The sequence below is a fragment of the Sapajus apella genome, unplaced genomic scaffold (assembly GCF_009761245.1).
Source record: "Sapajus apella isolate SASKATOON/1434 unplaced genomic scaffold, GSC_monkey_1.0 scaffold291, whole genome shotgun sequence".
In the NCBI taxonomy this organism is placed as follows: Eukaryota; Metazoa; Chordata; class Mammalia; order Primates; family Cebidae; genus Sapajus; species Sapajus apella.
This window is the reverse complement of record NW_022437231.1, coordinates 77,366-101,978: the sequence shown is the minus strand read 5'-3', so window position 1 is coordinate 101,978 and position 24,613 is coordinate 77,366. Positions and strand designations below refer to the sequence as shown.

The window sequence follows — 24,613 nt, the reverse complement described above, 5'->3', positions numbered from 1 at the left end:
CATATTTTAAAATAATTGTACTTTAAAATAATATGTATGCATAGATTTGGAAAGAACCATTAGTAGTCATCAAAAGTCTTTTGAAGTTGAGATAAGATTTTATCTTTAATGTGGTAAATAATGCTAGAGATAGAAACTGCACAATTCTTCTTTGACACATTGTATTGCATTTTATTTATCTTATTTCTATTCACTAATTTCTGTATTATCACCATTAATAGATCGGTATAGAGTGATTTTCATTTGTTATCTTAATTGTGCTTGGTTGTGCTATGGTTTGTTCTGTACTTGTTTTTAATTATGCTGTTGTCCTATCCTGAGACTAATTATGCAGCTAACAAAGAATTGAGAGGCAAGTGTATATTGTTACGGTTTTAATTGTAGTGTTTCAACACTTGTTGATATATGTGTTTTTTAATTTTTAGTAAATCTTGACTAGAAAAATCTAAAATGATTGCAGTGCTCTTCATCAAAAAAGTGCATTTTAGAGCTAGCTTTTAAAATTCTTTTTCAGTAATTATTTTGAGATTATAACTCTGTCAAGCTGTTTAATCTTGGAGATAACAGAGAAGGGATTTGAAACAAGGAGTTTAACCAGAGCATCTGGATAAGGCTCAAAATGGGAAAGAAAAAGGACAGGGAAGGAGAGTGTCAAAGACTGCTATCTGTTTTAATAGACACATGTGGCTATTTAGATTTAATACAAATAAGTAAAATTGAAAAGTAAGTTCCTTAGTCTCACTTCTCAGTAGCTATATTTGGCAGATGACCACCCTCTTGGGGATCACAGATATAAAATATTCCCATGATCATAGAAAATTCTTAAGGATAGCACTGATCTAGAAATTAGAAAGAACCACACAATGACCTGATTTTTTTTGTTTACATGTGCCACAATGGGCAGCTTTCCACAGTAACATAATTAGCCTAAGTAAATTAAGTATCTCAGGTATGTTTTTTTGAACAGCTGTTTTATGATAACCTTTGTCTGTTTTCAGTGACCCTTTTTTTTCGCTGTTAGAAAACAGTAAACTTTGAAATAGACCATTTGTTTTAGAAACTGAAGAACATGTGAAGGGTCATATTCTTGGTCATCTGTAGAAGGTTGCCCATTGTCTCCTGGAAAGACTGGAAGACACAGATGAAGTTGAAGGGAAATGAAGAAGAAAGGGAGCAAAATTTATACCTTTTTAAAGAAAAGATTCAAAAAATATTGACAAGTTTATAATTGGTGGATTACATTTCAGCGCCATTGTGAGCTTATTCAGTATACCTTTTGTTGAAAATGGTCTTGAAATTGTATATCACAAAATGTTAAGACCATGTAACCACAAGTTGTTGAAACAATAAACTCTCACAAATTTAACTAGTGACAACCCAGGAAGGGAACGAACAAAAGGAATGTCTTGTTAATCAAACAAAATTTATAAATGTTCTCATGCCTAAGACTGCTAACAAAAAAGAATTTGACATTGGAAGAAGGAGTTCATGCAGATATCCAGTCTTTGATTTAGGAATTATATCTGTCATTGGATTACTTACTGTATGTTTAATACTGGGCTGGGGATTATAGCCACTGTCTAGTCTTTCCTACAGCCCTATGAGATAGGTGTTATTATCACCATTTAAAGGATGAGGTAACAGATTAATAAGCTTACTTGCCTTGCTCTGGAAGAAGCCAGAGTTTGGATTTGAATTCTTGGTTTACAAAATAAAAAATTATAATCTGAGTAAAGTGAAGCTTTTTGTTGAGTTTATGTAATGTGAAACTGTTCCAAGAAGCTAGATTTTAATATTTTCTTAAATGTTTGCTTTTTTAAAAAAAAAAAAAAGCTTCCAAATTTTTATTAAAGTGGATAAGCCTGTTTTACTTGAACTTATTATAAAGTGATATATGTATTTCATAAACATTTATTGATATACTTTATAAAGTGAGAATTTGGCTTTTTAACAAGAAAAAGTAAAATACATTAGTAAGATGTTAATTTTCTATAATTCTTCCTTGAATAAGGTGATTGAGCCATTGCTACTTCTGTCCTCCTAAATGTAAAATTATAAAACATTTAACTTAGAAGAATCTGTACTTGCTTTTATAAAAACAAAAAAAAACAGAGAGCTTCAAGTTTCATAATTCTTCCTTAGTGTCAGGTGTTTTAACTAAAAATAATCACTGTTTGCACCTGAGCAGGAAAGAAAGATTTCTCCATTCTATACAAATATAAGATGGTAATGTATATAATGGAAATATAAACAAAATTTTATTTTGCATTCTACTACCCTGTTACTGGAAAGGTTATTTCTGAAAGGAACAAAATAATAATGCTTTTGAAACTTTTACACTGTGTGAATTTAGTGCATTTGAATTGCATATTATAAATGACTGTAATCTGAAATTGGAATTTTTACTTCGATGTATGGCTTTAGAGTGATTTTCTTTTTTTACCATTGGCAATATTTCTCTCTGTAACGTTTATAGTATATGTGTCATTCTTAAGAGACAAGAAGATTTGAATACTTACTAGATTTTGTGAAAACATTTTGTTTAAGCAAGCATTTTGCGTAAATCTTTGATTTAAATTAATGTAAAGTCATTCATTCACTCATATAAATACATCAGATCTCAGTTTAAAAATGTTTTTAGTAAATGTGTGAAGGATACCAGCCAAGAAATCAGCTTCTGTTTATTTTGGTCTCTTTTGATTCAGATTATAGTTAGAATATTCTCAGTAAATGCTTATTTAATTGTAGTATGGTTACTCTTTTATGCTTATTTGGAAATGTAAAACAATAGGCCACCTATTTTCATCCCTAAACATTAAGACATGAATTGTCTTTGGAGAATATGGCATCTAAATCACCTTGCAAGAGAAACTAGTAGTTTAAATTAAAGGCCCAAAGACAAGAAAAATTAACATTCTATTTGTAATAAAAATTCTATTTATTTTATTCCATTCTGAGGATGAGGACCATTTTGTGTCGCTAGGTGTACCATAAAGTGATGCCATACAGCTTTAAACTCTCTTCCTGAAGAGTTATCTTCCTTTGTCTTACTCTCTTTCTCCCTCTTTTTTTTTATATTTAGCTTAGTTTCTTGCTTGATGGCAATTCCCATTTCATATGACAGTCACATAATTATTTTTTATAGAACAACTCTGTGAGATACTGTGTGTTTACTTGTCTTTAAAGAAAAAAAGCATTTAATTTCTAGTTCCAAATCACTAACCTTCTATCATAATATTCAGTCACATGTTGAATTCTTTATTTTCTACCCCTAAGGAATTTGCTAGCCCTTGTTCTTTATTTCATTTGTTGTATTGATTTTTGGCTCCCTTCAACAATCCTAAGCATACGTAATTATAGGCACACTTCATTTTATTGCGCTTTAGTTTTTGCACATCACAAATACTGTATTTTTTACATATTGAATGTTTATGGCAACCTTGAGTTGAACAAGTCTTTTGGTGCCATTTTTCCAACAGCATGTGCTTTGTGTCTTTGTGTTACATTTTGGTAATTCTTGTAATGTTTCCAACATTATTATTATATCTGCTGTGGTAATCTGTGATTAGTGATCTTTGATGTTACTATTGTGATTGTTTTGGGGTGCCATGAACCATGCCCATATATGATGGTGAACTTAATTGATAAATATTGTGTCTGACTGCCCTACCAACTAGCTATGCTGCACCCCTTACACCCTGTCTCTATTCCTCTCCTTAGGCCTCCCTGTTCCCTAAGGCACAATGTTTAATTTAGGCTAACTAGTAATCCTACAGTGGCCTGTTTAAGTATTCTAGTGAAAGGAAGAGTCATATCTCTCTCACTTTATATCACAAACTAGAAATGATGAAGCTTTCTGAGGAAGGCATGACGAAAGCAGAGGCAGGTTGAAAGCAAAGATAGGCTAAAAGCTAGGCTTCTTGAGCCAGTTAACCAAGTTGTGAATGCAGAGGAAAAGTTCTTGAAGGAAATTAAAAGTGCTTCTCCAGTGAACACATGAATGATAACAAAGCAAAACAGCCTTATTGCTGATGGGAAGAAAGTTTGAATGGTCTGGATAGATCAAACTAGCCACAACATTCCATTAAGCCATGTCCTAATCCAGAGCAGTGTCCTGATGGTCTTCAGTTCTGAGAAGGCTGAGAGGTGAGGAAACTGCAGAAGAAAAAGTTGGATGCTAGCAGAGGTTGGTTCATGAGGTTTAAGAAAAGAAGTTATGTTCACAACACTAAAAGTGAAAGATGAAGCAGCAGCTGCTGATGGAGAAGCTGAAGCAGGTTACCCACAAGATCTAGCTAAGATCGTTGATGAAGGAGGGTATACTAAATAACAGATTTTCAATATAGATGAAACAGCTTGATATTGGAAGAGATGCCAGCTAAGACTTTTATAACTATGGTGTAGAGGTCAATGCCCGGCTTCAAAGGACAGGCTGACTCTTGTTAGGCGCCAATGCAGCTGGTGACTTTAAGTTGAAGCCAGCATTCATTTACCATTCTGAAAATCCTAGGGCCCTTAAGAATGATGCTAAATTCCTCTACCTGTTCTTTGAAAAAGGAATAACAAAGCCTGGACAACAGCACATCTATTTACAGCATGGTTTACTGAATGTTTTAAGCCTACTGTTGAGACATACTGCTCAGAAAAAAAGATTTGTTTCAAAATATTACTGCTCATTGACAGTGCATCTGGTCACTCAAGACCTCTGACAAAGATGTACACAGGGGCAAATGTTATTTTTGTCCCTGTTAACGCAACATCCATGGATAAAGGAATAATTTCTGAGTCTTAATATTATACATTTCATAAGGCTATAGCTGCCATAGATAGTGATTTCCTTCCAGTGGATTTGGGCAAACTAAATTGAAAACCTTCTGGAAAGGATTCACCATTCTAGATGCCATTAAGAATATTCGTGATTCATGGAAGGAGGTCAAAATATCAGCATTAACAGGAATTTGGAAGAAGTTAATTCCCTCTCTTATGGATGACTGAGCAGTTCAAAACCAGTGGAGGAAGTAACTGTAGATGTGGTAGAAATAGCAAGAGAACTAAAATTAGAAGTTGCACCTCAAGATGTGACCGAATTGCTGTAATTTCATGATAAAACTTGACGAGATGAGGGGTCGCTTATTATGGATGAGCAAAGAAAGTGTTTTTTTGAGATCGAATCTACTCCTGGTGAAGATGCTGTGAACATTGAAATGACAACAAAGAATTCAGAATATTATATAAACTTAATTAATAAAGCATTGACAGGATTTGAAAGAATTAACTACAGGTTTTTTTGTTTGTTTGTTTGTTTTTTTCCTTTTTGTGGAGAATAGGGTCTTGCTATATTGCCCAGGCAGGTCTCGAACTCCTGGGCTCAAGCTGTCCTCCCGCCTCTGCCTCCCTAAGAGCTGGGATTACAGGCGTGAGCCACAGCGCCCGGCTGACTTCAGGTTTTAAAGAAGTTGTATAGGTGAAGTGCTATCAAACACCATTGTATGCTGCAGATATCTTTTGTGAAAATAAGAGTCAATCAGCATGATAAACTTTATCTTGTTTTAAGAAGTTGACATAGACACCCTAACCTTCAGCAACCAGCACCCTGATTAGGTGGTGGTTAGCCAGCAACCTTCAGCATTGAGGAAAGACCCTCCAGCAGCAAAAAGATTATGACTTACTGAAGGGTCAGATAATCTCTAGCATTTTTTAGCAATAAAATATTTTAAAGCAAGCTATGTACATTGTTTCTTTAGACATAATGCTATTGCAGACTTAATAGACTACAGTATAGTATAAACATAACTTTTTTTTTTTTTCCTGGAGGCAGAGTCTTGTTCTGTCACCCAGGCTGGAGTGCAGTGGCACGATCTCAGGTCACTGCAGCCTCCACCTCCCATATTCAAACGATTCTTCTGCCTCAGCCACCCAAGTAGCTGGTATTATAGACACCTGCCACTACGCCCGGCTAATTTTATGTGGTTTTAGTAGAGACAGGGTTTCCCCATGTTGGCCAGGCTGGTCTTGAACTCCTAACCTCAGGTGATCCACCTGCCTTGGCCTCCCAAAGTGCTGGCATTACAGGTGTGAGCCACCACACCCAGCCTGTAAGCATAACTTTTATATCTATTGGGAAACAAACAAACAAAAAAAAGGTGTGATTTGTTTTATAGTTATATTCACTGTATTGAAGTGATTTAGAACCAACTTGCAATATCTCTAAGGTATGCCTTTATGTATACAAGGTGCTAATCTAGATTACTCCGTGAATCTTCTCTAACAGTAAAAAGTTTTGTTGTCATTTCCTTTATGCATTTACTATTTTTGAACAGACTCACTATGAGGTAGCAAAATTACTTCCTAAGTGTAAGAGACTTCTTATTATCAATTGTTTTCAGTATCTGCAATCTCTGAACATACTCCTGCTGTTTTAGTAGAGATGAAAAACGTTATTTTACTTTATTCTTTCATAGTAGTATCTTTACTAGATTTTTACCATTTTATCTAGAGTTAGTCAAATGTTCCACAAAGTAATATGTTTCTTTTACAAGCTGAATTCATTATTATTGTTATTATTTTTTACCTCCTTTGCTTTTTTTCATAGTGTTTGCCTCTTTTTTTGTTTGTTTGTTTGTTTGTTTGAGACGGAGTTTCGCTCCTGTTACCCAGGCTGGAGTGCAGTGGCGCATTCTCGGCTCACCGCAATCTCCGCCTCCTGGGTTCAGGCAATTCTCCTGCCTCAGCCTCCCAAGTAGCTGGGATTACAGGCACGCGCCACCATGCCCAGCTCATTTTTTGTATTTTTAGTAGAGACGGAGTTTCACCATGTTGACCAGGTTGGTCTTGATCTCCTGACCTCGTGATCCACCCGCCTCGGCCCCCCAAAGTGCTGGGATTACAGGCGTGAGTTGTTTGCCTCTTCTAGTGAATTGTTCATGAGGGCTTAGCACTGGTGCTCATTATGAACTACTGAAGATTCAGTTTTTTACCAAAGGTAGCATTTGAAGAATAGAGGAGATTCTCAACTAAAGCATCAATTAAAAAGACGTCGACAATTCCTGATGAGTTGAGACTCCTGGATTGCCATAGGATGGTTGTGGCCTCCTAAATCTGTATCTTTACATGCATTCTCTAAAAGTCCACACAGATCAACAAAGAGATAAAATAAAACCAATTAACTGTAATCTGTGTCTTCAGCATAACCAGCAGACACACTTCAAATTATTACAGAGATAAATAAATAACCAAATATAGCCTACACAACTTCAGAGACCACTGCAGGGAGAGTTAAAACTGCAGAGACTACATGGACAAGAGGAGAGGGAAATGGGGAGCCAGGAGCCGAACAGTAATAGCACACAATGAAAATTACCTTTAGAAAGAAAAATTCCTACACTAGTAGGAAAATAGTATGATCTGGTCTTAGATTAGATTCTAACATTGGCTACTCAAAAGTACATGGGATTCCGGGTGACAGGTCAGAAAAGTACCACTTTGGGGATGGAGTTGTTCCCATTTAATACCTGGTGCTGAAAAGAAAGAAGCAAGAGGGAGAAATGAAGTGTTCTGTAGAAATAAGAAAACCACAAAATCAGAAGACAAACTAATCACCCCACTTTGGCCTCAGTTCAGAAGAGGGAGCATTTGAACTAAAAATCCTAGATACTTATTCCAAATTGTTGCCCTTACTGCATATAATTTTTATTGCTGGTGAAGGAAAACAAAAAATTATACACTGAACAGGAAATTTCATGTAAGTTACATACAAAGAAGAAAGCAGAAAATAAGAATCAAAACATTTTAGCTATTAAAAATTTTCCATGCTCGCTTTGGCAGCATATATACTAAAATTGGAATGATACAGAGAAGATTAGCATGGCCCCTGTGCAAGGATGACATGCAAATTTGTGAAGCGTTCCATATTTTTTTTTTAAGAAAAAAAAATTTCCAGCAAAGCCATTCATGAGGCAGTTATCATTAACAAAACACCATGACCTGTATTAAATATTCTTAAATAAGCCTTTGGAGATAAGAAGAGAAGAAACCTTCAAGTTATACATTCGGAAACGTAGAACCTAAGTAAACACCAGGAAGAAGTGTAATTAGAGTTGACCAGAAGAAATTGAAGAAAATGACAAAATTCTTGTAAAAATTAAGACTAAATTTCAAGGTGCCCAAGGAAGACTAGAGGTGATTGGAAATTTAATAAAGGGCATTGAGGAAAGAGATGAAAACAGGCAAATGAGAAGATAAAGGATCAGAGAAAAGATTATAATACAGAAGATATTCAAAAAGATTCAACATACATTCAACTGGAATTTTTAAGAAGGAAAACAAATGGTGAAACAGAGGTAGTATTTAAAAATATAAACTTTCTGTAAGTAAAGGAAGACCAGAATCTGTTTATTGAAAGGACCTACTATATGCTTGTGAAAATTGACCTGAAACAGTCAACTCAAAGACATAGTGTAGGAAAACTTTTATACTTTAAAGAGAAAAACAGAGATAAAAATCCTCAAGGTCTCCATGCAAAAATAATATTTAAAATGAAAGAAAGGCCAGGCATGGTGATCCATTCCTGTAATCTCAGCGTCTTTGGGAGGCCAACGTGGGTGGATCACTTGACGTCAGGAGACCAGCCTGGCCACTATGGTGAAACCACATCTCTACTAAAAATGAAAAACTTAGCAGAATGTGGCTGTGCACTCCTGTAATCCTAGCTACTTGGGAGGCTGAGGCACGAGAATCGCTTGAGCCTGGGAGGTGGAGGTTGCAATGAGCAGAGATTGCACAGCTGCACTTCAGCCTGGGCAGTAGAGACGCCGTCTCAAAAAGAAAAAGGAAAGAAAGTCAGATTGGCATCAGACTTCCACAGAGCAATACAGAGTTTAATGGTAGGGAAGTAACTGAAGGAATAAGAACTTTATATTGAACCAAGTTGTCCAGCAAAAATCAAAGCTATAGAACAATCCTGTTAAACATAGAAAAACCTAGGGAATACTGTACTCTTAGCCTTCCAGAAGCAGCTTCTAAAATTTGCACTGTTTAATACAGTAGTCATTCTTCAACATGGCTGTTGAGCATTTGAAATGAAGCTAGTCTAAATTCAGATGTGCTGTAAGTCTAAAAAGCATACCAGTTTCAAAGACTTAGTACAAATTAAAAAATGTAAAGTGGACATTAATAGTTTAAAAATATTTATTACATATTAAATCTTTTTATTGCAGTATGGGCTCTGGGATACATGTGCACTTCCTGCATCCTGCATAGGTACATACATGCTATGGTGGTTTTCGGTCTCCATCCTGCCCACCCCCCTCCCCCGGACCCATCGCCTACATCAAGCATTTCTCCATTTCTCCTGGTGTTATCTTTCCCCATCCTCCCCGCCTGCCCCCGCCCCCTCCACCGCTGTCCCTCCACTCCCCCACCTAGCCCTGTGAGTGTTGTTCCTTTCCCTGTGCCCAAGTGTTCTCATTATTCATCACCCGCCTATGAGTGAAAACATCTGTTGTTTGGTTTTCTGTTCTTGTGTCAGTTTGCTGAGAATGATGGTTTCTAGGTTCATCCATGTCTCTACAAAGGATACAAACTTGTTTTTTATGGCTGCATAGTATTCCATGGTGTAGATATGCCACATTTTCTTTGTCCAGTCTATCATCGATGGGCATTTGGGTTGGTTCCAGGTCTTTGGTCTCATAAACAGCGCCACAGTGAACATGCATGTGCATGTGTCTTTATGGTAGAATGATTTATAATCCTTTGGGTATATACCTAGTAATGGGATTGCTGGGTCAAATGGAATTTCTATTTCTAGATCTTTGAGGAATCGCCACGCTGTCTTCCACAATGGTTGAACTAATTTACACTCCCAACAACAGTGTAAAAGTGTTCCTTTTCTCCACATCCTCTCCAGCATGTTGTCTCCAAATTTTTTAATGATCACCATTCTAACTGGCATGAGATGGTATCTCAATGTGGTTTTGATTTCAATTTCTCTAATGACCAATGGTGATGAGCATTTTTTCATATGTTTCTTGGCTGCATATTTGTCTTCTTTTGAAAAGTGCCTGTATATATTAAATCTTATTTAAAATTTTGTGAAATATTTACAAATGCTTTGTTTCTACTGAAGCTTTATGGCCCAGCATTTCTTATATTGTGGTAGTAACTGATCAAAGTGTTTTGTTTTGTTTTGTTTTGTTTTTTACGATGGAGTTTCACTCTTGTTGCCCAGGCTGGAACACAGTGGTGTAATCTCACTGCATCCTCCACCCCCCAGGTTCAAACGATTCTCCTGCCTCAGCATCCCAAGTAGCTGGGATTATAGGCATGTGCCACCACACCCAGCCAATTTTTTGTATTTTCAGTAGAGACAGGGTTTCTCCATGTTGGTCAGGCCAGTCTTGAATTCTCGACCTCAGGTGATCCGCCTACCTTGGCCTCCCAAAGTTCTGGGATTATAGGTGTGAGCCACTACATCTGGCCCAAAGTGCTTTTAAGACTTGGGCCAGTCAGTGTGATATGATGGAAAATGCAGCTTAGAAGAAAATAATAAGTAAATATAATTAATACAATAAACATTATAATATGTAATATAAATATAGGGTTATTCAGTACAGGAAGAAAACTTTAAAAAAAAATTTAAGTTCTGTGATATGTGTGCAGGGTGTGCAGGTTTGTTACATAGGTAAATATGTGCCATGGTGGTTTGCTACACCTGTCAACACATCACCTAGGTTAAAGCCCCACATGTATTAGCTGTTTATCCTGATGCTCTCCCTCCCCATACCCCCTAACAAACCCCAGTGTGTGTTGTTCCCCTCCCTATGTCTATGTGTTTTCTTTTTTCAGCTCCCACTTAGGAGAACATGCAGTGTTTGGGCTGCTGTTCACATGATGGTTTGCTGTTGCTGAGGATAATGGCTTCCTGCTACATCCATGTCCCTGCAGAGGACGTAATCTCATTCCTTTTTATGGCTGCATAGTATTCCATGGTGTATATGTACTACATTTCCAGTCTATCATTGATGGGCATTTGGGTTGGTTCCACGTCTTTGCTATTGTGAATAGTGCTGCAGTGAACATACACATGAATGTATCTTTATAATAAAATAACTTATATTTCTTTGGGTATATACCTAGTAATGGGATTGCTGGATCAAATGGCATTTCTGGTTATAGATCTTTGAGGAATCGCCACACTGTCTTCCACAATGGTTGAACTAATTTACATTCCCACCAGCCATGTAAAAGTGTTCCTATTTCTCCACAGCCTCACCAGCACCTGTTGTTTCTTGACTTTTTAGTAATCACCATTCTGACTGATATGAGTTGGTATCTCATTGTGGTTTTGATTTGCTTTTATCTAATGATCAGCGATATTGAGCTTTTTTTCATGTTTGTTGGCCCTATAAATGTCTTCTTTTGAGAAGTATTTGTTCATGTCCTTTGTGCACTTTTTAATGGGATTGTTTTTTTCTTGTAAATTCGTTTGACGTTCCTTGTAGATTCTGGATATTAGACCTTTGTCAGATGGATAGATTGCAAAAATTTTCTCCCATTCTATAGGTTGTCTGTAACTCTGATGAGAGCTATCCAGTTTTCCCAGAACCATTTATTAAATAGGGAATCCTTCCCCCATTGCTATTTTTTTGTCAGGTTTGTTGAGGAGCAGATGATTGTAGATGTGCTCTTGTTTCTGAGATCTCTATTCTGTTTTATTGGTCTGTGTGTCTGTTTTTGTACCAGTACCATGGTTTTGGTTACTGTATCCTTGTAGTATAGTTTGAAGTTGGGTAGCGTGATGCCACTAGCTTTGTTCTTTTTGCTTACAATTGTCTTGGCTATACAGGTTCTTTTTTGGTTCCATATGAATTTTAAAGTAATTTTTTCTAATTTTGTGAAGAAGGTCAATGGTAGTTTAATGGGAGTAGCATTGAATCTATAAATTACTTTGGGCAATATGGTCATTTTCATGATAATTGATTCTTCCTATTCATGAGCATAGAGAGTTTTTCCATTTGTTTATGTCCTCTGATTTTCTTGGGTGGTCATTTGTAGTTTGGTAGAGAACATATTTAAAGGAATCTTAGGTTCATTATTCCAAGGTTACATTCTAAGGAGACGGCGATATAAAGGATCTAAGATATGTTCTATGTGCTTAATCTAGAGAAAACAGTGTATGTTCAAATATATTCTTACCTAGGAGTTTATAGGAGTAGGAGCATGGAAAGGCTTGAATATGACTCGGAGGGTGAGAAAGACCATCTTAAAATCAAATCTCTCACAAGCCATGAGGTTAGTAACAGAAGCCAGATATTTAACAGTAATACTGGGTGCTGTCTGCCCCCTGATATGCTTTGAAGCACTGTACTTTATAAAAGGCAAAAAAGGACTCTCATGATGTGCAGTTGCCAGAAGGATACGAATCTCCATTGGTATTTGCAGTTAGTGATTGAAGCCTTGGCAGAAGATCTGGGTTTGCTAACATTAGCTAATGAATGTTACCATTTTTGCTTCTTAAGTTTGCTACATTTGAAAAACTTTCTATGTTCCTAACACAGAGTAAATGTGTAAGAGAGAAATGTGATTTGAAATGATGCTGTATGCCAAATACATACTGAAGATTTGCCACTCTCAGTATTTATAGTACCAGTACTGATTTACTATCACTAAAGACTACACTTTAAATTATACTTGAGGAAGAAGAGATGAGTTTGTTCCTGCTGTCTTTCTTTCTTTTTTTTTTTTTTTTCGATGGAGTTTTGCTCTTGTTGCCCAGGCTGGAGTGCAATGGCATGATCTCAGCTCACTGCAACCTCTGCCTTCTGGGTTCAAGCGATTCTCCTGCCTCGGCTTCCCGAGTAGCTGGGATTTCAGGCATGCGCCACCATGCCTGACTAATTTTGTATTTTTAGTAGAGACAGGGTTTCTCCATATTGGTCAGGCTAGTCTTGAACTCCCAACCTCAGGTGATCCACCTACCTCGGCCTCCCAAAGTGCTGGGATTACGGGTGTGAGCCACCGTGCCCAGTCTGCTGTGTCTTTCTGACATTATTTTTCATCAGGGTTCCATGTCACTGTACCTATATACAGCTTAGTCTGTGGACATACACCTGATTGAAGTTAATTGGCTTCTCTAATGATATAAGCAGTAACCCAGTGTGTCAGTCCATTTGTGCTGTTATAACAGAGTAGCACATACCAGGTATATTACAAATAATAGAGATTTATATTTCTTTTTTTTCCCCCCCATTTATTTATTTTATTGCATTTTAGGTTTTGGGGTACATGTGAAGAACATGCAAAATTGTTGCATAGGTACACACGTGGCAGTGTGATTTGCTGCCTTCCTCCCCATCACCTACATCTGGGATTTCTCCCCTTGCTGTCTCTCCCCAGCTCTCCAACCCCCACCGTCCCTCCCCTATTTCCCCCCAACTGACCCCAGTGTGTAGTGCTCCCCTCCCTGTGTCCATGTGTTCTCATTGTTCAACACCCGCCTATGAGTGAACACATGTGGTGTTTGATCTTCTGCTTTTCTGTCAGTTTGCTGAGAATGATGGTTTCCAGGTTCATCCATGTCCCTACAAAGGACCCAAACTCATCGTTTTTGATGGCTGCATAATATTCCATGGTGTATATGTGCCACATCTTCCCTATCCAGTCTATCGTCGATGGGCATTTGGGTTGGTTCCAGGTCTTTGCTATTGTAAACAGTGCTGCAATGAACATTTGTGTGCACATGTCCTTACAGTAGAACGATTTGTAATCCTTTGGATATATACCCAGTAATGGGATTGCTGGGTCAAATGGAATTTCTATTTCTAGGTCCTTGAGGAATCGCCACACTGTCTTCCACAATGGTTGAACTAATTTACACTCCCACCAACAGTGCAAAAGTGTTCCTATTTCTCCACATCCTCTCCAGCATCTGTTGTCTCCAGATTTTTTAATGATCGCCATTCTAACTGGCGTGAGATGGTATCTCAATGTTGTTTTGATTTGCATTTCTCTGATGACCAGTGATGATGAGCATTTTTTCATGTGTTTGTTGGCCTCATGTATATCTCTTTTGTAAAGTGTCTCTTCATATCCTTTGCCCACTTTTGAATGGGCTTGTTAGTTTTTTTCTTGTAAATCTGTTTTAGTTCTTTGTAAATTCTGGATATCAGCCCTTTGTCAGATGGGTAATCTGCAAAAATTTTTTCCCATTCTGTTGGTTGCCGATGGACTCTAATGACTGTTTCTTTTGCTGTGCAGAAGCTGTGGAGTTTGATTAGGTCCCATTTGTCTATTTTGGCTTTTGTTGTCAATGCTTTTGGTGTTTTGGTCATGAAGTCCTTGCCTACACCTATGTCCTGAATGGTTTTGCCTAGATTTTCTTCTCGGGTTTTTATGGTGTTAGGTCTTATGTTTAAGTCTTTAATCCATCTGGAGTTAATTTTAGTGTAAGGTGTCAGGAAGGGGTCCAGTTTCTGCTTTCTGCACATGGCTAGCCAGCTTTCCCAACACCATTTATTGAACAGGGAATCCTTTCCCCATTGCTTGTTTTTATCTGGTTTGTCAAAGATCAGATGGTTGTAGATATGTTGTGTTGCCTCCGAGGCCTCTGTTCTGTTCCATTGGTCTATGTCTCTGTTTTGGTACCAGTACCATGCTGTTTTGATTACTGTAGCCTTGTAGTATAGTTTGAAGTCCAGTAGTGTGATGCCTCCCACTTTGTTCTTTTTGCTTAGAATTGACTTGGCTATGCGGGCTCTCTTTTGGTTCCATATGAAGTTTAAGGTGGTTTTTTCCAGTTCTGCGAAGAAGGTCATTGGTAGCTTGATGGGGATAGCATTGAATCTGTAAATGACTTTGGGCAGTATGGCCATTTTCACGATATTGATTCTTCTTAACCATGAACATGGAATGTTTCTCCATCTCTTTGTGTCCTCTCTTATTTCATTGATAAGTGGCTTGTAGTTCTCCTTGAAGAGGTCCTTTACGTTCCTTGTTAGTTGTATTCCTAGGTATTTTATTCTCTTTGTGGCAATTGTAAATGGAAGTTTGTTCTTGATTTGGCTCTCTTTAAGTCTGTTATTGCTGTATAGGAATGCATGTGATTTTTGCACATTGATTTTGTATCCTGAGACTTTGCTGAACTTGCTTATCAGTTTCAGGAGATTTGGGGCTGAGACGATGGGGTCTTCTAGATATACAATCATGTCGTCTTCAAATAGAGACAATTTGGCTTCCTCCTTTCCTATTTGAATGCCCTTTATTTCTTTTTCTTGCCTGATTGCTCTGGCTAGAACTTCTAATACTATATTGAATAGCAGTGGTGAGAGAGGGCATCCTTGCCTGGTGCCACATTTCAAGGGGAATGCTTCCAGTTTTTGCCCATTCAGTATCAATTGGCTGTTGGTTTGTCATAAATAGGTTTTATTATTTTGAGATACGTTCCATCAATACCTAGCTTATTGAGGGTTTTTAGCATAAAGGGCTGTTGAATTTTGTCAAAGGCCTTCTCTGAATCAATTGAGATAATCATGTGGTTTTTGTCTTTGGTTCTGTTTATGTGGTGAATTACGTTTATAGACTTGTGTATGTTGAACCAGCCTTACATCCCCGGGATGAATCCTACTTGATCATGGTGGATAAGCTTTTTGATGTGCTGTTGCAATCGGCTTGTGAGTATTTTATTGAAGATTTTTGCAGCTATGTTCATCATGGATATTGGCCTGAAGTTTTCTTGTTGAGTCTCTGCCGGGTTTTGGAATCAGAATGATGTTGGTCTCATAAAATGATTTGGGAAGAATTCCCTCTTTTTGTATTGTTTGGAATAGTTTCAGAAGGAATGGTACCAGCTCCTCTTTGTATGTCTAGTAGAATTTGGTTGTGAACCCGTCTGGACCTTGGCTTTTTTTGGGTGGTAAGCTCTTAATTGCTGCCTCAACTTCAGACCTTGTTATGGGTCTGTTCAGGGTTTTGGCTTCTTCCTGGTTTAGGTTTGGGAGGAGGCAAGTGTCCAGGAATTTATCCATTTCTTCCAGGTTTATCAGTTTATGTGCATAGAGTTGTTTGTAATAATCTCTGATGATGGTTTGAATTTCTGTGGAATCTGTGGTGATATCCCCTTTATCGTTTTTTATTGCATCAATTTGGTCATTCTCTCTTTTCTTTTTTATTAATCTGGCTAGTGGTCGGTCTATTTTGTTGATCTTTTCAAAAAACCAGCTCCTGGATTTATTGATTTTTTGAAGGGTTTTTTGTGTTTCTATCTCCTTCAGTTCTGCTCTGATCTTAGCTATTTCTTGTCTTCTGCTAGACTTTGAGTTTTTTTGATCTTGCTCCTCTAGCTCTTTCAGTTTTGACGATAGGGTGTCAATTTTTGATCTCTCCTTGCTTCTCATGTGGGCACTTATTGCTATATATTTTCCTCTAGAGACTGCTTTAAATGTGTCCCAGAGATTCTGGTATGTTGTGTCTTCATTCTCGTTGGTTTCGAAGAACATCTTTATTTCTGTCTTCATTTCATTGTTTATCCAGTCAACATTCAAGAGCAAGTTGTTCAGTTTCCATGAAGCTGTGCGCTTCTGGGTTAGTTTTTGAATTCTGAGTTCTAACTTGATTGCACTGTGGTCTGAGAGACTGTTTGTTACGATTTCCGTCCTTTTGCATTTGCTGAGGAGTGATTTACTCCCAATTATGTGGTCAATTTTAGAGTAGGTGTGATGTGGTGCTGAGAAGAATGTATATTCTGTGGATTTGGGGTGGAGAGTTCTGTAAATGTCTATTAGGTTTGCTTGGTCCAGGTCTAAATTCAAGTCCTGGATATCCTTGTTAATTTTCTGTCTGGTTGATCTGTCTAATATTGACAATGGGGTGTTAAAGTCTCCCACTATTATTGTGTGGTGGGAGTCTAAGTCTCTTTGTAAGTCATTAAGAACTTGCCTAATGTATCTGGGTGCTCCTGTATTGGGTGTGTATATATTTAGGATCGTTAGCTCTTCTTGTTGCATTGATCCTTTTACCATTATGTAATGTCCTTCTTTGTCTCTTTTGATCTTTGTTGCTTTAAAGTCTAATTTATCAGAGATGAGAATTGCAACTCCTGCTTTTTTTTGCTCTCCATTTGCTTGGTAAATCTTCCTCCATCCCTTTATTTTGAGCCTTTGTGTATCCTTGCATGTGAGATGGGTTTCCTGGATACAGCACACCGATGGGTTTTGTCTTTTTATCCAGTTTGCCAGTCTGTGTCTTTTGATTGGGGCATTTAGTCCATTTACATTTAGGGTTAATGTTGTTATGTGCGAATCTGATACTGCCATTTTGGTGCTAGCTGGGTGTTTTGCCCTTTAGCTGAGCTGGTACTTGTTCCTTTATATGTGTAGAGCCTCTTTCAGGAGCTCTTGTAGAGCTGGCCTGGTGGTGACGAAATCTCTGAGTACTTGCATGTTCCCAGAGGATTTTATTTTTCCTTCACTTATGAAGCTTAGTTTGGCTGGATAGGAGATTGTGGGTTGAAAGTTCTTTTCTTTAAGGATGTTGAATATTGGCCCCCACTCTCTTCTGCCTTGTAGGGTTTCTGCTGAGAGATCTGCTGTGAGTCTGATGGGCTTCCCTTTGTGGGTAACCCGGCCTTTCTCTCTGGCTGCCCTTAGTATTTTCTCCTTCATTTCGACCCTGGTGAATCTGACGATTATGTGCTTTGGGGTTGCTCTTCTTGACGAATATCTTTGTGGTGTTCTCTGTATTTCCTGGACTTGAATGTTTGTCTGCCTTGCTAGGTTGGGGAAGTTTTCCTGGATAATATCCTGAAGAGTATTTTCCAGCTTGGATTCATTCTCTTTGTCGCATTCAGGTACACCTATCAAACATAGATTAGGTCTTTTCACATAGTCCCACATTTCTTGGAGACTTTGTTCATTCCTTTTTACCCTTTTTTCTCCAGTCTTGCCTTCCCATTTTATTTCATTGAGTTGATCTTCGACCTCTGATATCCTTTCTTCTGCTTGGTCAATTCGGCTGTTAATACTTGTGCATGCTTCGCGAAGTTCTCGTGTTGCGTTTTTCAGCTCCATCAATTCACTTATATTCCTTTCTATTTTGTCCATTCTTGTTAGCATTTCATCATATCTTTTTTCAAGGTTCTTAGTTTCTTTGCATTTGTTCAGAACATGTTCTTTAAGTTCACAGAAGTTTCTTACTACCCACCTTCTGAAGTCTGATTCTGTCATTTCATCACACTCGTTCTCCCTTCAACCTTGTTCACTTGCTGGTGAGGAGTTGTGATCCCTTGTAGGAGGAGAGGTGTTCTGGTTTCAGGTGTTTTCATCCTTTTTGTGCTGGTTTCTTCCCATCTTTAAGGATTTATCCACCTGTCAACTTTGTAGTTGCTGGCTTTCAGATTGGGTCTCAAATCTTTCAGATTGACGTTCTGTTTGTTGATGGTGAGGTTATTTCTGTTTCTTGGTTTTCCTTCTGACAGTCTGGCCCCTCTGCTGTAGGTCTGCTAAGGTTCATTCCAGGCCCTGCTTGCCTGGGGTTCACCTGCAGCAGCTGCTGAACAGTAAGGGTTGTTACCAGTTTTCTTCTTCTGCTATCTTTGTCCCAGAAGGATACCCGCCTAGTGTCAATCTGATCTATCCTTTATGAGGTGGTTCTTTGGATATATAGGGGTCAGGGAGCTGCTTGAGGAGCCGGTCTCTTCTTTATAGGAGCTCAAATGGTGAGCTGTGAGCTCTGTTGTTCATTCAGAGTTGCTAGGCAGGTACGTTTAGGTCTGCAGCAGCAGAACTCATAAACTGCTTTTTGTTCCCAGGTGCTCTGTCCCAGGGATTTAGGGCTTCAGGAGTTGCAGGTATGCTGCTGCCTTCTCTCTTTTTTTTTTTTTTCCTTCAGAGCTGTCCTGTCCAGCAAGCAGGCAGCCTAGTCACTGACTGCCTGTAGAGGCTTTGCTGAGCTGCTGTGGTCTCCGCCCAGCTGCCCAGTGAACTTCCCTGCAGTCCTGTTTATATGGGTGTAGTTAGAACTACTTTGGCGATGGTGGCCCGCCTCTGTTGCGGCGGAGTCTCTCTCCAGTGGCGGGTTGCCTTGGCAAAGGTGGGCTGCCTCAGCATTGGCTGACTACTTCCGTAGTGGTGGGCTGACTCGGTAATGGCGGACGCCCGTCCCCCACAGAGCTGGACTGTCCTGGGTTCAGCTGCGCTTGCTGTGAAACTCTCAATCCAGAGTTTCTGGTTGCGTTCTTTTGTGGGGGTGGGACCAGCCAAGCCTGATTGCCTGGCTCCCTGCCTCAGAGCCTTTTTTGAGTTTGTGTTCCAGTCGCCTGTTGAAGAGGCGCTGGGGTCTGTTTGTTTTCCCCCGCGGCCACTCACTGTGCTGGCTTAAACAGCGGCACTGAGGTTTGTGGTGCTTTTTTTTTTTTTTTTTTTGCCCTGGAATCTACTGTCCTGGTTCCCTGCTCAGTCCCCTTTTTAAACAGACAAATGGGCGACTTCCCGTGGCTCCAGTCGCCAGCCAAAAGGGCACCCAGACCGGTGTATTTTGTACGGAAAACCGCTGCTCCGGGGCGCCGCGCGGGGCAAAGCAGCGGCGCCGGCCGAAGCAGCCGCACTGGTGACCTGTGGAGCTCCTCCGCCTGGGAATTGCCTAGTCTGTGGGCAGGAAAAATGCGGCGTCCACTCACCCTCTGCGCTTTCACTGGGAGCTGCAATCCTGATCTGTTCCTAAACGGCCATCTTGGATCCTCCTCTGAGATTTATATTTCTCCCTGTTCTGAGGCTGAGAAGTCGAAGATCAAGGTACCGGTAGGTTCAGAGTCTGGTGACATGCCATACCTCATTGCTGGCACCTTATTACTGCATTTTCACATGACAGATGCAAAAGGGAAGGAGATCGAGAGAGTGAGGCAGCTCTCTGAAGCCTCTTTTATAATGGCATTAATCCAAAGCTTCACCTTTTACTACAGTCATATTGGGGAGGAAGTTTTAGTACATGACTTTTGGGTAGGACACAGCATTCAAACCACAGCACCCAGTATGTCCTGAATGTGTTCAAGATTATAAGGCATGTAAATTGGCATTTTATTTGGTATAATATGTTGGAAATGAATTAATATTAGTATCTGCATAAGAATTATGTATTCTCAACAGAATGCTAGTTTGTTGTAAAAGAAAATAGCTTAAAGTAATAAATAGGTTAGATAAATGTGTTTTCATTATCTTCACTGTGTTTGTAGATGTTTGAATTTGAAATTAAAGGCAAGAGTAGTGTCATGCTGCTTTTTACTTCAATTGTATTTGACAGTCCAAGTGGGTTGTATTCCCTCTAGAAAGTTTTCTTACATTGTCTACAAATGCTTCAATTTTTACCTCTTACTCTTCAGATTTTCTGAGTACCCATTTGGCATTGTAAAACAAAGAAGGTTTCATCATTGGGTATCTTGGAATCTATAATAAGACATTTCTTGGAAATAATAAAATTTAGTCTTTTTTTTTTTTTTTTTTTTTGAGACGGAGTCTCGCTGTGTCGCCAGGCTGGAGTGTAATGGCGTGATCTCGGCTCACCGCAACCTCCGCCTCCTGGGTTCAGGCAATTCTCCTGCCTCAGCTTCCTGAGTACCTGGGATTACAGGCACGCGTCACCATGCCCAGCTAATTTTTTGTATTTTTAGTAGAGACGGGGTTTCACCGTGTTGACCAGGATGGTCTCGATCTCTTGACCTTGTGATCCACCCGCCTCGGCCTCCCAAAGTGCTGGGATTATAGGCTTGAGCCACCGCGCCTGGCTCAATTTTTTTTTTTCTAATGGAAGCTTCTTTGTAAAATATATGTATTCTTGTTGTCTGTTTGTCTAATATTGTGCTGTTACCTTTACCATGCTATTTTAATTATGGTAGCTTTATGGAGGAAATTTCCTATTATAAATCTATTTTTGAAAATATTGTTTTCATGGGTTTGTTATATCAGAAATTTTATAAATATTTTGTCATATTTCTGAAAAATCCTATTGGAATTGTATTAAGTCATAAATTAATTTGGGGAGAATTGAAAATGTCTCAATATTTTGTCAGCCAATCTAAGGACATGGATTGTATCTTCTGTTAATCTAGTCTTCTTTTTATGTCTCAGTAAGATTAGGTAGTTTAGTTCATATGCTTTCCATACATTACTTTTAAAAAATATTCCTTCGTATTTTGCATTTTTGTTGTTGGGTATGGATTTTTTCCTGTTATAACTTCTAAGTGATTTTTGTTAGAGATAAATGTGAAAGGTGTCTTGATTTTTATATTTTTGTATATATTCCGCCACCTTCTGTTCTTAGTTAAAATAAAATTTTAGCTAGTTCTCTTAGGTTTTGCAATCAGAACATCTACAAAATGATACTTTTGTTTTCTCTTGCCCTTATAACAAAAGGGCAAAAAAAAAAATGCTGACTTACTGTATTGGGTTAAGCTTCCAGTGAAATAGTAAATAACAGTAATATGTTTAGTGCCATATTTTAGTTTCAAATACTAATGATATGCCCCTTTTGATGTTTTACCATAAAATAGAACATCTCTTAATTTTATGTAAAAGTTCTTTTTCATCTTAAGAAAATAATAAGGCTGCACACAGTGGCTCATGCCTGTAATCCTTGCACTTTGGGAGGGTGAGGCAGGAGAATTGCTTGAAGTGAGGAATTTGAGACTAGTCTGGAGACCCCATCTCTACCACAGAGAGAGAGAGAGAGAGAGAGAGAGTGAGTGTGTGTGTGTGTGTGTGTGTGTGCACGCGTGTGTGTGTATACATGCCAGGCATGGTGGTGCCGTGTGGAAGGCTGATGCTCAAGCATAGAAGTTTGAGGCTGCAGTGAGCCATGATTGTGCTGCTGCACCTAGCCTAGGTGACAGAGCAAGACCTTGTCTCAGAAAGAAAAGAATGGAAAATAATTAAAGAATAATTTCTTTAAAAAAAAAAAAAAGATTTTAAACCACATTTTTTTTTTTTGGCCAAATCAATAAGTGTTGAAAGTAGTAAATCTCTACCATTTTATTGCTGTAAAGCATGTTTATAATAAAATTACTTGTTGGGAGCATTAATAATAAGGTAACTTTTTTATAAGAAGGAAAATACAACAAAGCTTTATGATATTTGAATCAAGGTCATTTAGTATACTAATGAAGTTCAGTATAATTTATATCCTCTTTTGTGTATTCAGGGACAAATATTTATCTAATAAGAATTAGTATGTAAAGAATGATTGAATTATTAATATGTGTATATATTAGAAAAATGATTATTAAAACATCTGACAAACAGGACATTTCTTAAGCTAGTAATATATAGCTTCAAAAGTTTTTAAAGCTACATTCAACAAAGTATTGCTTTTGCAACCAGAAAATTGGTTATACTTCAAGGTCATATTATATCAGCCTTTTAAGTATATCTATATGCCTATAAATTAATAAGCATTTATTTGTTAGTTTCTATTTATATTATTCAACTCTGAAACTGAACTTAATTGCTTATGATTTCAGTTACTTTAAAAAAAAATGTAGTTTTACACAGATTCACATAAGTTAATGATGCCAAATGAATTTTGGTATTTCAATATTTAAAAATATATGAATAGAAATTTTTATTTTTATTTATTTATTTTATATGTATTTTTTTACTTTTATTCTTTGGATAAATTTTAATAAATTAGAACAAAATTTTTTAAATACTTGGCCTTAAAGACTGTTTTTATGGTCCTAGAGGAAAAGAGAAACACATGTAACCAGAAAAATAGGTAATTGAAGTAATTTCTTCTCCTTTGGGAAGAATTTTATATGAATCTTAATTCACACAAATCTGTTATTTATCCATTATATTAAATTGGAAGAGATATTACACCATGGGAATTTATAAATAAAAACAAAGTTACTTCATTTTTTATTGTCACTCATTTATGTACTATAATTTTCACTTTTTTTTGACTCATGAACATATGTGAATATGCATGACCAAATGCAAAATTGTTGAAATAGGATGAAAAATGCAAATATTAAATACAAAATAGACAGTAAAAGATTAGCTCTTGGCTTGAAGTAGTCAAGGTAAGGGAAGGATAGCCAAGAAAGTGAAATGATCCCAAATTAAAAAAGAATTTGTAGAAGCACATTAAAATTAGATAGATTCTAGTTGAAGAAATATAGTTTTCAGAAATATATATTCTTAACTGAATATAAGATACTACATTGTTTTCTATTTGCTATACAAGAGTATTTTGAAAATGCCATATTCTTAATTTTGTGTGGTTCATGGTCATTTTATTCTCTCTTAAATCTAATAATTGAAATGTGAATATTTTGTTTTTAGTAAGGTAGGGTTCAGGTATAATTTTCTAGGGATATTTATATATATATATAAATATATATAATGGGTTATATAATTAAGTTATTTATATAACTCAAATACTTTTATTATATAACCCATTTTGTGTGTGTGTGTGTGTGTGTGTGTGTATATATATATAAAATGACTCAATTATATAATCCATTATATATATTTATATATATAATATTCCATTAATACTCTTAATTATAGAATCCATCATATATATATGTGTATGTGTGTGTTTTATATGTGTGTATATATATCATATATATATATATGTTTGTGTATATATATATGTGTGTGTGTATATACCATATATAATAAATACATACTTATTTTTAAAAATACTTATGGTCTTTGACAGATTTCCACATTTTTTCTTCAGAGGACTAGCAAAATGCTTACATTTATGTTCCTCTAGACAGTATGACATATCTTTCTTACACATTAGACCAGATAACAGATTGTGTGAATGCTGGTATTGCCTTTGATTCATCCTAGGCAGTATTCTTTTCAGCCCACTGAAAAGATACTGTCTACATTAAAACCTTATGGTTTAAAGCGCCATCCATAAATTAGCATATTGGCATCCTCTAGAAAATTATTAGAAATGCAAATTTCTGGGCCCTACCCCAAAACTACTGAATCAGAATCTCTGGGGATAGGGCCTAAGTATCTGTGATTTAACAAGCTTTCCAAATAATTTTATGCAGCCTAAAATTTGAGAAGCATTTGCCTGAGCCGTTGCTATCCAAGGGAAATAAAATATGAGCCACATATATAACTTTATATTTTCTAGCAGCAATATTTAAAAACGTAAAAAGAAACAGACAAAATTAAGTTTAATAATGTTTAATAACAACATGTGATCAATATAAAAATTAAATCTTTTTTTTTAAGCAATAAGTCTTTGAGATTATAGTTTATCTCAGTTTCAACTTGCTGCCTTTCACGTGCTCAACAACTACATGTGGCTTGGCGGCTCCTGGACTTGATGGCATACATCTAGAACTTGTTATTCAAAGACTAGTATATGATCCAAGAACATCAGCATGCATATTATCAGGTTAATTGCTTTACATACAGTACTTCTGTGTCTTCTAAAACAATTTTTTTAAAAAAAATTCAATCAAAAATCAAAGCTTTGAACTTTTAATAAGCTGAATTAAGTACTGGAATCAGATCATTTCCTTTTGCCCTTCATTATGTTATGATTATTCCCTTTTGAATTGACATTGCAGTTTTTACTTTAAGATCAGTAAACATGTGGTCCC

At 37.2% G+C, this 24,613-nt stretch overlaps 1 protein-coding gene and 1 non-coding gene across 3 annotated transcripts in view; both read left to right on the top strand.

The window, feature by feature from the left end:
• LOC116545573 (rap1 GTPase-GDP dissociation stimulator 1-like) overlaps positions 1-24,613 on the top strand; it is a 128,081-nt gene that overhangs the window by 28,504 nt on the left and 74,964 nt on the right. The gene's annotated exons all lie outside the window — the stretch shown is intronic.
• LOC116545575 lies at positions 7,809-7,915 on the top strand. Its single transcript, XR_004266356.1, has one exon. It is a non-coding gene; the product is annotated as a U6 spliceosomal RNA (small nuclear RNA).